General features: G+C 44.9%; 1 protein-coding gene across 4 annotated transcripts in view; it reads left to right on the forward strand.

Moving 5' to 3' along the window:
• Positions 1–13,165, forward strand: part of LOC126481554 (uncharacterized) — a 148,904-nt gene that overhangs the window by 60,407 nt on the left and 75,332 nt on the right. The gene's annotated exons all lie outside the window — the stretch shown is intronic.

The raw sequence follows: 13,165 nt of genomic DNA on the forward strand, positions 1-13,165 counted from the left end.
TGTAGCATAACCAACAGTTCAGAGTGTCACTGAAAACTGAGTGGACCAGCTGGGATCCGACTCGATACTCTACTGAAGGACCTCCAACAATCTCCTTTCATCTGTTTTCCTAGGGCTACCTCTCGACACTCCCGGTGGTCTGTACCCTATTCTGTGATGTGGATGGACCTCTTTTGTGGCCCTAAAGAGAACACTGATCCTACCCTTCTCCAATTCTGTTTCACTCAATCCTCCTCAATTATTCTCATTCGGTATACATGTGCACAGATGGATCAAAAGTCAATGACAGGGTTGGTTACGCTTTTACACATGCAAGGGGACATAAGAAGCTCTCTCTGCTGACTTCCTGCATTGTATACACTGCAGAGTTGATTGCCATATCTCAGTTGATTGCCATATCTCAGTTGATTGCCATATCTCAGTTGATTGCCATATCTCAGGCTTTGCGGTACATCAAATCCCTGGCCACAACGTAGTTCCTACTCTATAGCAGTTCCCTGGTTTGCTTAAAAGGAATATCCCTGCTGTATCTAAAAACCTTGTGGTCACCAACATCCAGGACCTACTGGTTGACCTCTATAATTCTGGAAAGTCAGTGACCTTCATCTGCACACCGAGCCACATGGGCGTTCCAGAAAATAAACTCCCCAGCCATCTAGCCAAAGACACAACTGCAGGAGATCATCTTGATATCAAAATATCAGGCACAGGCTTAAGATTACAACGTTGACACAGTATTTTGGTGCTCTGGGAATTGGAATGGCAGGCTGCTATGGCCCAAAACAAGTTAAGAGCGATTAATGGGTCCACTAAAGTGTGCCATACATCTTTCTGGGCCTCTCGGAAAGATGTCATTGTGCCGTGCCGACTACGTATCAGCCACGTGAGACTCACCCACAAGTTCCTTCTGCATCAGGAGGATTGCCATTACTGCAGCTGCAGTAGTCTACTGATGATAACGCGTGTTCTTATTGGGAGCGCTCTGCTGACCGATCCGCGGCATTCTCTCAGCTTGACTACCTCACTACCTCAGATGCTTGGGGATGATGAGACAGTCACTACCAGAGTGTTGCTTTCCCTGAGGGAGAGCAAATTTTACACTAAACTATAATACTCCTCCACTTTGATTGTTAGAGGTGTTTGTGGGAATGGGGGCAGAGCCTCCCCTTGTGCAAGGTAACCCCCACCTCCCTCCCCCTCATGCGACCACTGGTTACTTTATTCCCCCTCACCTTGTTGTCCCTTTAGACCCTCTTTTGCATGATGCTGCCCCCCCTCCTCTCTCTCTCTCTCTACCTCTCTGCTATTTGACTTTCTTATGTAGTTGGAACAGCAAAGTTCCCACTTTTTTGGCTTTTTACTGTCTTATGTGTTTCTCATGAAATAGAGGGAATGATGCCACAGTTGTTTAGTCCCTTTAAACACATGGTCATCAGCATCCATGCTCATATTTGTACCCCAAAATTACAATCTTATTGTGTGTTTTCTTTCAATAATACATGCTCTTACATTCTAGATACAGAAATTTTTGTTGCACGTATTATAAAAGCTGCTGTAGTCTGTTGGCAAACTCACGATTGAGGGAGTCCCCACTCTTCCTACACCGCTACATCACAAGGCACTTCTACATGGTTCCACAAACTTATACTGGCCTTTTCATGATGTGTGCTTTAAATCTGTAGCAACACCATGTGCAGATACATCCAGACAGCATTTATTTTTAGACAAATGTGAGAACTCTATATGGAATACAGAAGTCAATGATCTCCTTCCGATGCACAACCTTATAGAATAACTTACATCAACGGTGGAACAGAAGTCATTGGACAGGATTCATTCATCAAGTACATACATAGAACTGAATGCTCGTTCCTCTGAAAGCACATTCATCTACTGTCTCCTACTGAAGCCATGGACATTCTCCTACTGGATTTTGAATACAATACACTGACGTGACAAAAGTAGTGAAATACCAGTAGGTGTGTACAGATGGCAGTAGTATCATGTACGCAAGGTATAGAAGAGCAGTGCATTGGTAGAGCTATCATTTGTACTCAGCTGATTCATGTGATAAAGTGTCCAACGTGACTATGGCTGCATGATGGTAATTATCAGGCTTCATACACAGAATGGTAGTTGGACCTAGATACATGAGAGAGTCCATTTTGGCAAATGTTATGGAATTCAGTATTCAGAGATCCACAGTGTCAAGAGTGTGCCAAGAATATCAGATTTCACACAGTACCTCTCACCATGGACAACGCAGTGGCAGATAGCCTTCACTTAACGACGGAGAGCGACCATGTTTATGTAAAATAGTCAGTCCCAACAGACAAGCAACAGTATGTGAAGCAACCACAGAAGTCAATGTGGGGTTTATAATGAACATATCCACTAAAGCCATTGATCTGAGTTGTCAACAAGGCACTGCACAAGCTGGTGGCGGCTCCATAATGGAATGGACTGAGTCCTCTGGTCCGGCTGAAATGATCATTGATGGGAAATGGTTATGTTTGGCTACTTGGAGCCCATTTGCAGCCATTCATGTACATCATATTCCCAAACAATAATGGAATTTTTATGGATGACAATGTACCATGCCACAATTGTTTGCAACTGGTGTGAAGAACATTCTGAACAGTTCGAGCGAATGGTTAAGCCACCCAGACTGCTCGACATAAATCCTGTAGAACATTTGTGGAACATAATTGAAAAGTAAGTTCATGCACAAAATTATGCATCGGCAACACTTTTGCAGTTATGGATGATGCCTGTAGAGGCAGGCTGTTGAGTCCATGCCATATCGAGTTGCTGCAGCATGCCAGGCAAAAAGAGGGTGACATGATTTTAGTAGGTATCTCATGACTTTTGCACCTCTGTGTACAGTGTAATTTTCTGCAGGATTAAAGACTCATTCTTATGCTGTGTCTTTGTTAAGAAAAGGAAGTTTCCTTTGACAGCCTCTGTTGAAATGCATCAATTCTTCCTACACAACAAGTGCTCTAAAACTGAGGAATTTGTAAGGTCGCATATTGGATTGGTGTGATTCGTGTGGGTCCCCCCCCCTCCCCCATTGTGTTGGAAAATGAGTGTAAAGTATCTGCACAGTGTTAGTCATATTGGATACTTCGTATGTGGTCAGCAAACAAAAAGATCACAGGTGTTTGGGTAGTATTGATGATTATTTATTATGCATAAAAAATGGATCAGAGAACAGGTATTCAGTTTTGCTATGATAACGAAATAAAGTGCATCAGAGTTGTAGAAATGTTAGCTGTTGCTTTTGGTGAGTCTGCTATGAGTAAAACAAGTGTTTATGACTGGGATAAGCATTTCCAAGATGGGAATGAAGACATTGAAGATAGTGAGCATGCTTAAACACTCAGCAAATCAACCACCGTAATTGTGGATAAAGTGACTGAAATGGCTATGAAAGATAACTGAATCACAATCAGAGAAGTCTCTTATGATGTCGATGTATCAGCTGGCTCATATCATGAAATGACTTTGGTTAAATTTGTTTAAAAATTGAATTTGGAGAAAAAGAGCAGCGAGTTGCCCAGCACTCGCTAGATGAAGCTGACAGTATGAATCCACTGAAACAGGTCATAATAGGTTACGAAACATAAGTTGATGGATATGACATTGAACCTAAGGCTCATTCTTCCAGTGAATGCATTCTGGGTCGTTAGGACCGAAAAAAACTCTTAAACAGTGCGGTCAGGTGTGGGTAATACTCATGGCGTTCTTAGATTTTAACATTATAGTGGGCCATGATTTATTGCAACAAGGTGAGTGCTACATAAAATTACAACTCCGTTTGCATAAAAGAGTCGAGAAGTGGAGGAGGATCAAGATTTGTGACAGAACAATTGACAGTTTTTGCAATACAGTAACACACCTACTCACTTCGTTGCATGCAAGTGATGTTTTGGCCAAAAACAGTACTGTAATGATACTCCAGCCCCTATATTTGCATCATGTGACTTTTTTATGTTACCAGAAGTAAAGAAAACTTGAAAGACAATCTTTTAAAAGCAGAAATGAAATTGCAAACATGTGACTGAGAGAGCTAAAAGCTGTGTTTGCTTAGTTCCACAGGTGTTTCGGGAGTTGGAAAAAGTGCTGGCAAAGTCTGTAATATGTAATGGGAAATATTTTGAAGGGGATATCATTTTGTTGACTAATAAATAAACCCAGCACTAGATCAAAATTAACCAAAGTAATTCTGTTGCGTTCACTGACGTTGTCCGTAACACCAGGGTCCTGACAGCATTTTCTAAAAATAGTGTTCTTGTCCACTGGAAGTTTCATCAGTATAAAAGAACTTTCTGCCTTGCTCTCTTAATTTGCATACTTGTACCAAGTATTTGCATCACCAGTCAGTTATGTCACTTCCCTCTAGCACAATCTTTCTTTCACTTACAGGTAAACTTCTTTTTGTGAAGTGTCTTTTGAAAACATCTTTATGTCAAGGAAAATAGATTTCTTTTGTTTTATAGTAATAAACAATGTGCATTTTGTCGGCACTGTGTTTTGATTGATGTAAAAGTCCTTCATCATTTATTGAAATACGGATTTTGTGAAGCTGTTTATAGGTAGCTGTGAGTTTTCTCCCAATATTCTTAGTGATCTTTCTTAGTCATTCCAGTAGACATGTGGTTAATTTTTGCATTCCTTACTGATCTGTCATTAGTGTGGCGAGAATGACTTCTTTATAAATTGCAACCCTTCAGTTGGGGCTTGTAATATTAGCTGACAACTGCCTCCTCCCCCTCCCCTCCCCTCGCAATTCTTTAATACAAATTGTAATCACATTAGAGGCGACCAAATGTTCTTTACTCAGAAAATACCTTCATGTTGTGCACATTGGCTTGTGTTGTAGTAAGGTTATCTACATTTTTTGCATTGTAGTAAGATGATCCATCACTTCTATATAACTAAGTATTTCATAAAATATAAAAACTGATTAAAATGGTACTGAGAACTATAACCACATGAACAGAATCAACGAAAGTCACCACATTCAGCACTGCACTACTGGACAGGAAACTGAGCATATGATTTCAGGTGTGCACTTAGGGCAGTTGGAGGGTTCTCCTGGTAAAGGCCACCGACAATGGTATCCCATTGTACTGACGTTCCAGTGGCCCTGACCCAAGTTCTCCATCACTTTTTATGGCTTGATCAAAGCACTCTTCATTTTCTCCTCACACACATGACACAAATATTGAGGGGAAAAAATCGAATTGCTATTCAAACCATGAATCTTAGGACTCATCAGACAGCTCAACTATTGGAGCCTTTTTCAACGTATTAATTACAACAGAAAATATATTGTGGGTGTATTTTGTTGTGTATGATCCCAGTTGTGCTAGATGAGTAACTTCTTGCATAAATATTTCAAAGATTCTCGATCTTCCGGTAAGATTTTCATAAACTGCTTCATTAAGCCCAACTTTATGAATCCATTATGTTCTTGCACAAGATTGTCTTGCAGGCCAGCTTACCATGTGCACAAATGTTAATCTGTTGCCCTACTAACCCATTCACATAGATATTATTAATTGAAATACAAGTCATTCTCAGAAATTTCTGTTTACATTAAGATGTAGCCTGATACAGTGATAGAGCACTGTGCAGTTAGAGATAAGTAGATAACAGTGCAAACATTGAAGTGGAAAGAATGCACAAAATACCTTACAATATTTTAGACTGTGACGGTAAGAAGAGATGATTGCTTGATTCATAACAATTTTTTCACAACCATACAGAAATACCATAGATAATTAGAGAGAACCCAAGAAATGTTGTTCGTATTCAGTAAATTCCATATTGAGAAATGGCAATTGTATCCTAAACTGAAGAGCTCATTTCTCACTCGTAAGGCCAGCTTGTGAAGCACCTTGTTGCTTGGAATGAGTGCTGTAATCAAGTGGGTAGTCACCTGGCACTGTAAAAGTTCTCTTGGTGGAAGCTGAAAATTACTAAAGGCAAAATCCAGAATGGGCCTACCACAGTGCAAATTCAGTGAATCAAATTTCAAGGGAATGAAAAGTAAATGATGTGATTAATTGAAATTTGAAGTAATGTTTTTTTGCAAAAATATACAAATGTTGAGATCATGTTTTCTCTTGTTATGGGTACCAGTGAATGAAAGTGCTCAATTTGTGAGAAAAAATAAAACTAACTAATCTGTATATGTACAGTATTTATGTCAAGTCAACATCTGTAATTATGCTTTGTTGAGATGATTATTCATTGATCCATGGGCTGTGCATGGCCTGCAGTGTTAGCTAGTAAGAAGACAACTTCTGTGTTCGGAAGTTCCAGCTCATTGAACTGATGTGCTGAGCAGTGGTCCCAAGTTAGCAAAATACTTTCCCTCATTGCAGCCATTTGTTGCCGAAACTTTAAGAACCGGGTACGGAAGAGAGATTCGGCCATCCAAGCTTTACTGTTATTCTCATATTAGCATGGTGGGTGAAATAGGTTGTCATTTTTAAAACATGGATTTTATAGTCACTACTGGTTTGAGCTTCTCAGAAACACATGAATTACAACACAAGACCACCGTCAGAGTCTCCTTGCTATGTTTTCCACCATGACATTTCTTGCCCCTGACATTCCTCGCCCTTGACATGTTAGTTAGTTGATTAAACAATGTAGGAAAAGATAGATTACTACTTACTGTAAAGAAGACACATGAAGTTCCAGACAGGCATGATTAAATGACACTCGCATCACACACACACACACACACACACACACACACACACACAAAGCACAAGCACACCTCATGCACGTACGACCGCCAACTCCAGCATCTAGGGCCAGAATGCAACATCACGTGGAATGCAAGCAGCAGCAATATTGGGAGGGTGAAGAAGGGGAAGTGATAGTAGTGTATGGATGGGGAGAGCGATGAGTGCTATCTGGTGTAGTGTGCAGGGACTTGAGTGCCAACAGGCGCAGTGTCAGGAGGTTGTGGGCAGGCAGCTGGGGAAAAAAAGGAGCAAAAGAGGGGAGGTGCAGGGAAAGACGGGCAGACGTTTTTGCAAACAGTTGCATATAAACAGAATGGGAATGAGATGGATGGGGGGGGGGGGGGTGAAAACTGTTGGGTGGAGGGTGTGGGAGAGTATGTTACTGTAGGTTGAGGCAGGGCTAATTACGAGAGCGGAGAATGTGTTGTAAGGATGACTCCCATCTGCGCAGTTCAGAAAAGTTGGTGGTGGAGGAAAGAATCCAGATGGCTCAGGCAGTGAAGAAGCCACTGGAATAGTGTGTTATGTTCAGCTGCACGTTGTGCCAGAGGGTGGTCTACTTTGCGGTGGTGGCCTTCGTCCTGGTAGTCAACTGGTTGGGAGTCATGCCATTATAAAAAGCTGTGCAGTGATTGCAGCAGAGCTGGTAAATGACCTGGCTGCTTTCACAGATGGACCGCCCCCTGTTGGGGTGGAATAAACCTGTAACAGGACTGGAGTAGGAAGTGCTGGGGGGGGGGGGGGGGGGGATTGGGCAGGTTTTGGGCAGGTTTTGCACCAGGGTCTTCCACAGGGATATGATTTTTGTGGCAAGGGTTTGGGATTGGTAGTGGCATGGGGACAGACTAGGATGTTGTGGAGGTTGGGTGAGTGATGGAACACCACTTCAGGAGGGGTGAGAAGTATCTCTGGTAGGATGTCCCTTATTTCAGGGTACGGCGATAGGTAATCAAAACCTTGGCGAAGGGTGCGGCTCAGTTCTTACAGGGCAGGGTGATACTGGATGACGAAAGGGACACTCCTTTGTGGCAGGTTTTTGGGGATGGTAAGGATTGGGGTTGTGAGGGGATATGGCATGAGAGATCTTTTTGCGGATTAGGTCTGGGGGATAGCGCAAGTCTTGGAAGGTCTCGATGGATGGTGGGGAAGGTAGTGTTCAATAGTGGTAAGAGCATGGGCATGAGGGATGTTGGTGTATAGGGAGGTGGTATCAACAGTGACAAGTAGGATCCCAGGACCTAAGGGATGGTGATGGCAGAGAATCTGTGAGGGAAGTGGGAGGCTAGACTACAGACAATTGGTTGGCGGTGTTTCTCAATGAGTACCAAAATTCTTTCAGTGGGGGTATAATAACCAGCCACACTGGGGTGTCCACGATTATTGGGTTTGTGGATTTTGGGGATCATGTAAAAGTTGGGTTTGCAGGGTGTCGTAGGGGTGAGGAGGGAAATGGGTTCAGGGAGATGTTCTGGGAAGGACCTAAGGCTTTAAGCAGGAAATGAGTTTGTGTTGGACTGCTAGTCTCCCACATCAAAGACACTAACCACTTCCTTCACCGACTTCCTGCCATCCGTACCCCTCTACCTGCTGAAACCTTACTCGTCACTACGTGCCTCATGCCTATGGTCTTACTGCTATTCAACACTACCTTTCCCAATGTCCTTCAGACTCCAAACCTACTACATCATTCCTCATACATCTTAATAACTTTATCCTAACAAACAATTACTTGTCATTTGAAGGGAGGGTATATAAACAATCTGCAGCACAGCATGGGCACCTGCATGGCACCCTCTGATGCCAACCTTTGTATGCGCCATCTAGAGGAGACTTTCTTGGCCTCCTAAAACATTCAGGTCCTTTGATGATATCTCCATGATCTGAACCCAGGGTGATGATATTCTACCTTCTTTCCTTCACAACCTCAACACGTTTTCTCCCATCCGCTTCACATGGGTCTCCTTAACCAACCGTGCCACCTTCCTAGATATACACTCCTGGAAATGGAAAAAAGAACACATTGACATCGGTGTGTCAGACCCACCATACTTGCTCCGGACACTGCGAGAGGGCTGTACAAGCAATGATCACACGCACGGCACAGCGAACACACCAGGAACCGCGGTGTTGGCCGTCGAATGGCTCTAGCTGCGCAGCATTTGTGCACCGCCGCCGTCAGTGTCAGCCAGTTTGCCGTGGCATACGGAGCTCCATCGCAGTCTTTAAACTGGTAGCATGCCGCGACAGCGTGGACGTGAACCGTATGTGCAGTTGACGGACTTTGAGCGAGGGCGTATAGTGGGCATGCGGGAGGCCAGGTGGACATACCGCCGAATTGCTCAACACGTGGGGCGTGAGGTCTCCACAGTACATCGATGTTGTCGCCAGTGGTCAGCGGAAGGTGCACGTGCCCGTCGACCTGGGACCGGACCGCAGCGACGCACGGATGCACGCCAAGACCGTAGGATCCTACGCAGTGCCGTAGGGGACCGCACCGCAACTTCCCAGCAAATTAGGGACACTGTTGCTCCTGGGGTATCGGCGAGGACCATTCGCAACCGTCTCCATGAAGCTGGGCTACGGTCCCGCACACCGTTAGGCCGTCTTCCGCTCACGCCCCAACATCGTGCAGCCCGCCTCCAGTGGTGTCGCGACAGGCGTGAATGGAGGGACGAATGGAGACGTGTCGTCTTCAGCGATGAGAGTCGCTTCTGCCTTGGTGCCAATGATGGTCGTATGCGTATTTGGCGCCGTGCAGGTGAGCGCCACAATCAGGACTGCATACGACCGAGGTACACAGGGCCAACACCCGGCATCATGGTGTGGGGAGCGATCTCCTACACTGGCCGTACACCACTGGTGATCGTCGAGGGGACACTGAATAGTGCACGGTACATCCAAACCGTCATCGAACCCATCGTTCTACCATTCCTAGACCGGCAAGGGAACTTGCTGTTCCAACAGGACAATGCACGTCCGCATGTATCCCGTGCCACCCAACGTGCTCTAGAAGGTGTAAGTCAACTACCCTGGCCAGCAAGATCTCCGGATCTGTCCCCGATTGAGCATGTTTGGGACTGGATGAAGCGTCGTCTCACGCGGTCTGCACGTCCAGCACGAACGCTGGTCCAACTGAGGCGCCAGGTGGAAATGGCATGGCAAGCCGTTCCACAGGACTACATCCAGCATCTCTACGATCGTCTCCATGGGAGAATAGCAGCCTGCATTGCTGCGAAAGGTGGATATACACTGTACTAGTGCCGACATTGTGCATGCTCTGTTGCCTGTGTCTATGTGCCTGTGGTTCTGTCAGTGTGATCATGTGATGTATCTGATCCCAGGAATGTGTCAATAAAGTTTCCCCTTCCTGGGACAATGAATTCACGGTGTTCTTATTTCAATTTCCAGGAGTGTAGACCTCCTCCTCTCTAATGGATGGATCCACACCTCTGTCCACATTAAGCCCACCAACCACTGAGAATATCTGCATTTTGATAGCTGCCATCCCTTTCACCCAAAAAATCCCTCCCATACAACCTGGCTACCCAGGGACGGTGTATCTGAAGTGAGAAAAACTCCTTTCCTCAGTATGCTGAGGGTCTCAAGGCCTTCGCAGGCAGGCACTGTCCCCCAGACCTAGTCCGCAAACAGATCTGTGCCATTTCCCCTCACAATCCCAACCCTCCTAGCACCCCCAATAACCAGCCACAAAGAAATGTGTCCCCTTCACCACCCAGTATCACACTGGACTGGAACAACTGAACCACATCCTTCACCAAGGCTTTGATTACCTACCATCATGCTCTGAAATGAGGGACATTCTATGCGAGACACTTACCATCCCTCCTAAAGTGGTGTTCCATGGCCCACCCAACCTCCACAACATCCTAGTCCATCACTATTCCGCTCCTAATCCCAACACCTTGCCACAAGGATCATATCCATGTGGAAGACACAGGTGCGAAACCTGCCCAATCCACCCACCCACCCGGCACTTCCTATTCCAGTCCTGTCGCAGGTTTTCTCATACCTCATCAGGGGCTGGGCCACCTGTGAAAGCAGCCATGTTATTTACCAGCTATGTTGCAATCATTGCTCACCATTTTATATTGGTATGACTACCAACCAGCATGTCCACCAGGATGAATGGCCACCACCAAACTGTGGCCAAGAGCAAAATAGCATGCACAACACGCAGCTAAACATAACATACTGGATTTCAGTAGGTGCTTTACTACCCAAGCCATCTGGATCCTTCCCTATACCACCAGCTTTTCTGAACTGCACAGGTGGGAGTTATCCTTACAACACACTCTCTGCTCCTGTGACTATCCTGTCCTCAAGCTATGGTAACATACCATGCCCACACCCTCCATCCAACAGCTTCCACCCCCTCTGTCCTGTCATCTCATCCCCATTCTCACCTCCCATCGTGTTTATTTGCAGCCCTCTGTCAATGCATCCGCCCATCTTTTCCCACTCCTCTCCTTTTTTGCTCCTTTTTACCCCACCTCCCTGTCCCTCAACCTCATGATGCTGCGCCTGTTGGCAGTCTAGCCCCCGCGCACTCCAACAGATAGTGTTCGTCTCTCTCCCCATCTGTACACTGCTATCCTCTCCCCTTCCTCCTTACCTTCCACTTCACCTTCATCTTCACTCTCACCTTCCCCTTCCCCACCCAGATTGCTGCTTGCATCCCATATCATGTTGCATTCTGGCCCGAGATGCTGAAGTTGGAACTCGTGTGTGCGTGAGGTGTGCTTGCTTTGTGTGTGTGTGTGTGTGTGTGTGTGTGTGTGTGTGTGTGTGTGTGTTTCTTGGGTGACAGAAATGAGACAGCTTGGATTGAAATTCCTGTGCCCTTGTGCCCTTATTGGCATCTCATTTACCCCGTGTGTCCCCCCCCCCCCCCTGTCCCCCCAATAGACATTGACAGCATGCATTTTATGCCTCTTCTGAAAATGCCAAGCCTCAGAAAACACAAATCCAGAAATTCCCTTTTTCTGGGGGATTTTGTGGGACGTTTTCTTGAAGCTTGATGCAGACAATGGAATTTGCTATGAGTACACATATTGGAACTGTTCAAACTGAGAATACTCCACGACTTCATGTTTGGCTGACCTCATGTGCTTGCTATGGTCACTAAATGAACACCTTGCCAGACTTGTCTCTATTTCCTGTCTTGAAATTATTACCGACGAGAGGTTAGGCTTTGGGATGTGAAAGTGTTCTGCAACCTGTGTTTGTCTTCTCTCCATTGTTGACCAGACATAGAATTTTCTGACTTTGTTTTAACGTCAGAGAATTGTAAGGTCTTTTCTGTTCTGGCAGCATATTGCGTGTGATGGAATGAAAGGGAAAAAACGCATTCATTGCTCACAGGCAGAGACAGAGAGCTGTCTGGACTGTTGTGTGTTGCACACTGTGTGTGGTCTGCTGACTGGCCGTTCTCTTCCCCCTTCCTTGCATCTTACGTGAGTAGTAAGCAAGCGAATGGGCCGTTGTTGTGAAATTACAGTGCAGTATATTGTTGAGAAAAATTGTGAGGAATGTGTAATGGAAAACACCATAATCCACAGCACTCCATATGTACACACTTAAACAATGGAAAATCCAGGATGGAATGTAACAGTATTATGAAAAGGAAAGTTTGCTACTCACCACATAGCGGAGATGTTGAGTAGCAGATAGGCACAACAAAAAGACTCTCACAAATAAAGCTTTCAGCCAGTAAGGCTTTTGCCAACAAACGAGACACAAGCGCATGCGCACCCCCCCCCCCCCCCCTCACCCCCCACACCAAAAAGACACACACACACACACACACACACACACACACACACACACACACACACACAACTGCAGCCTCGGGCAACTGAAACCACGCTGTGTGGTTTCAATTGCCTGAGACTGTAGTCGTGTGTGTGAGTTGCGTTTGGGCTTGTGTGCGCATTTGTGTGCGTGTGCTGTATATTGTTGACAAAGGCCTTATTGGCTGAAAGCTTTATTTGTGACAGTCTTTTTGTTGTGCCTATCTGCAACTCAGCATCTCCGCTATATGGTGAGTAGCAACATTTCTTTTCATAATATTGTTATATGTACACACTTATTAGGTTTAGATGAAGAATGAGGTGTGAAATATGTAATGTTGGGGACTAAATTTTAGTTTGTAGTATGAATTATCCAAAATTTGATTAAGGTGGTAGATTTTTCGATGTAAGTTGGTGGGGACGCTTTCAGTTTATCCAATTTTGAAGCAATTAGGGTCTACTGTGTAAGACCACAGCTGAGTAATACCTGTAAATATGAGTTACTTGACTTTTTTTCTCTCTGAAACTGTAACACCACAACATATATAATGTCCTTGTACAAGTAATCCGTGGGTTAATACCACTACC

This window comes from Schistocerca serialis, chromosome 5, assembly GCF_023864345.2.
Source record: "Schistocerca serialis cubense isolate TAMUIC-IGC-003099 chromosome 5, iqSchSeri2.2, whole genome shotgun sequence".
In the NCBI taxonomy this organism is placed as follows: domain Eukaryota; kingdom Metazoa; phylum Arthropoda; class Insecta; order Orthoptera; family Acrididae; genus Schistocerca; species Schistocerca serialis.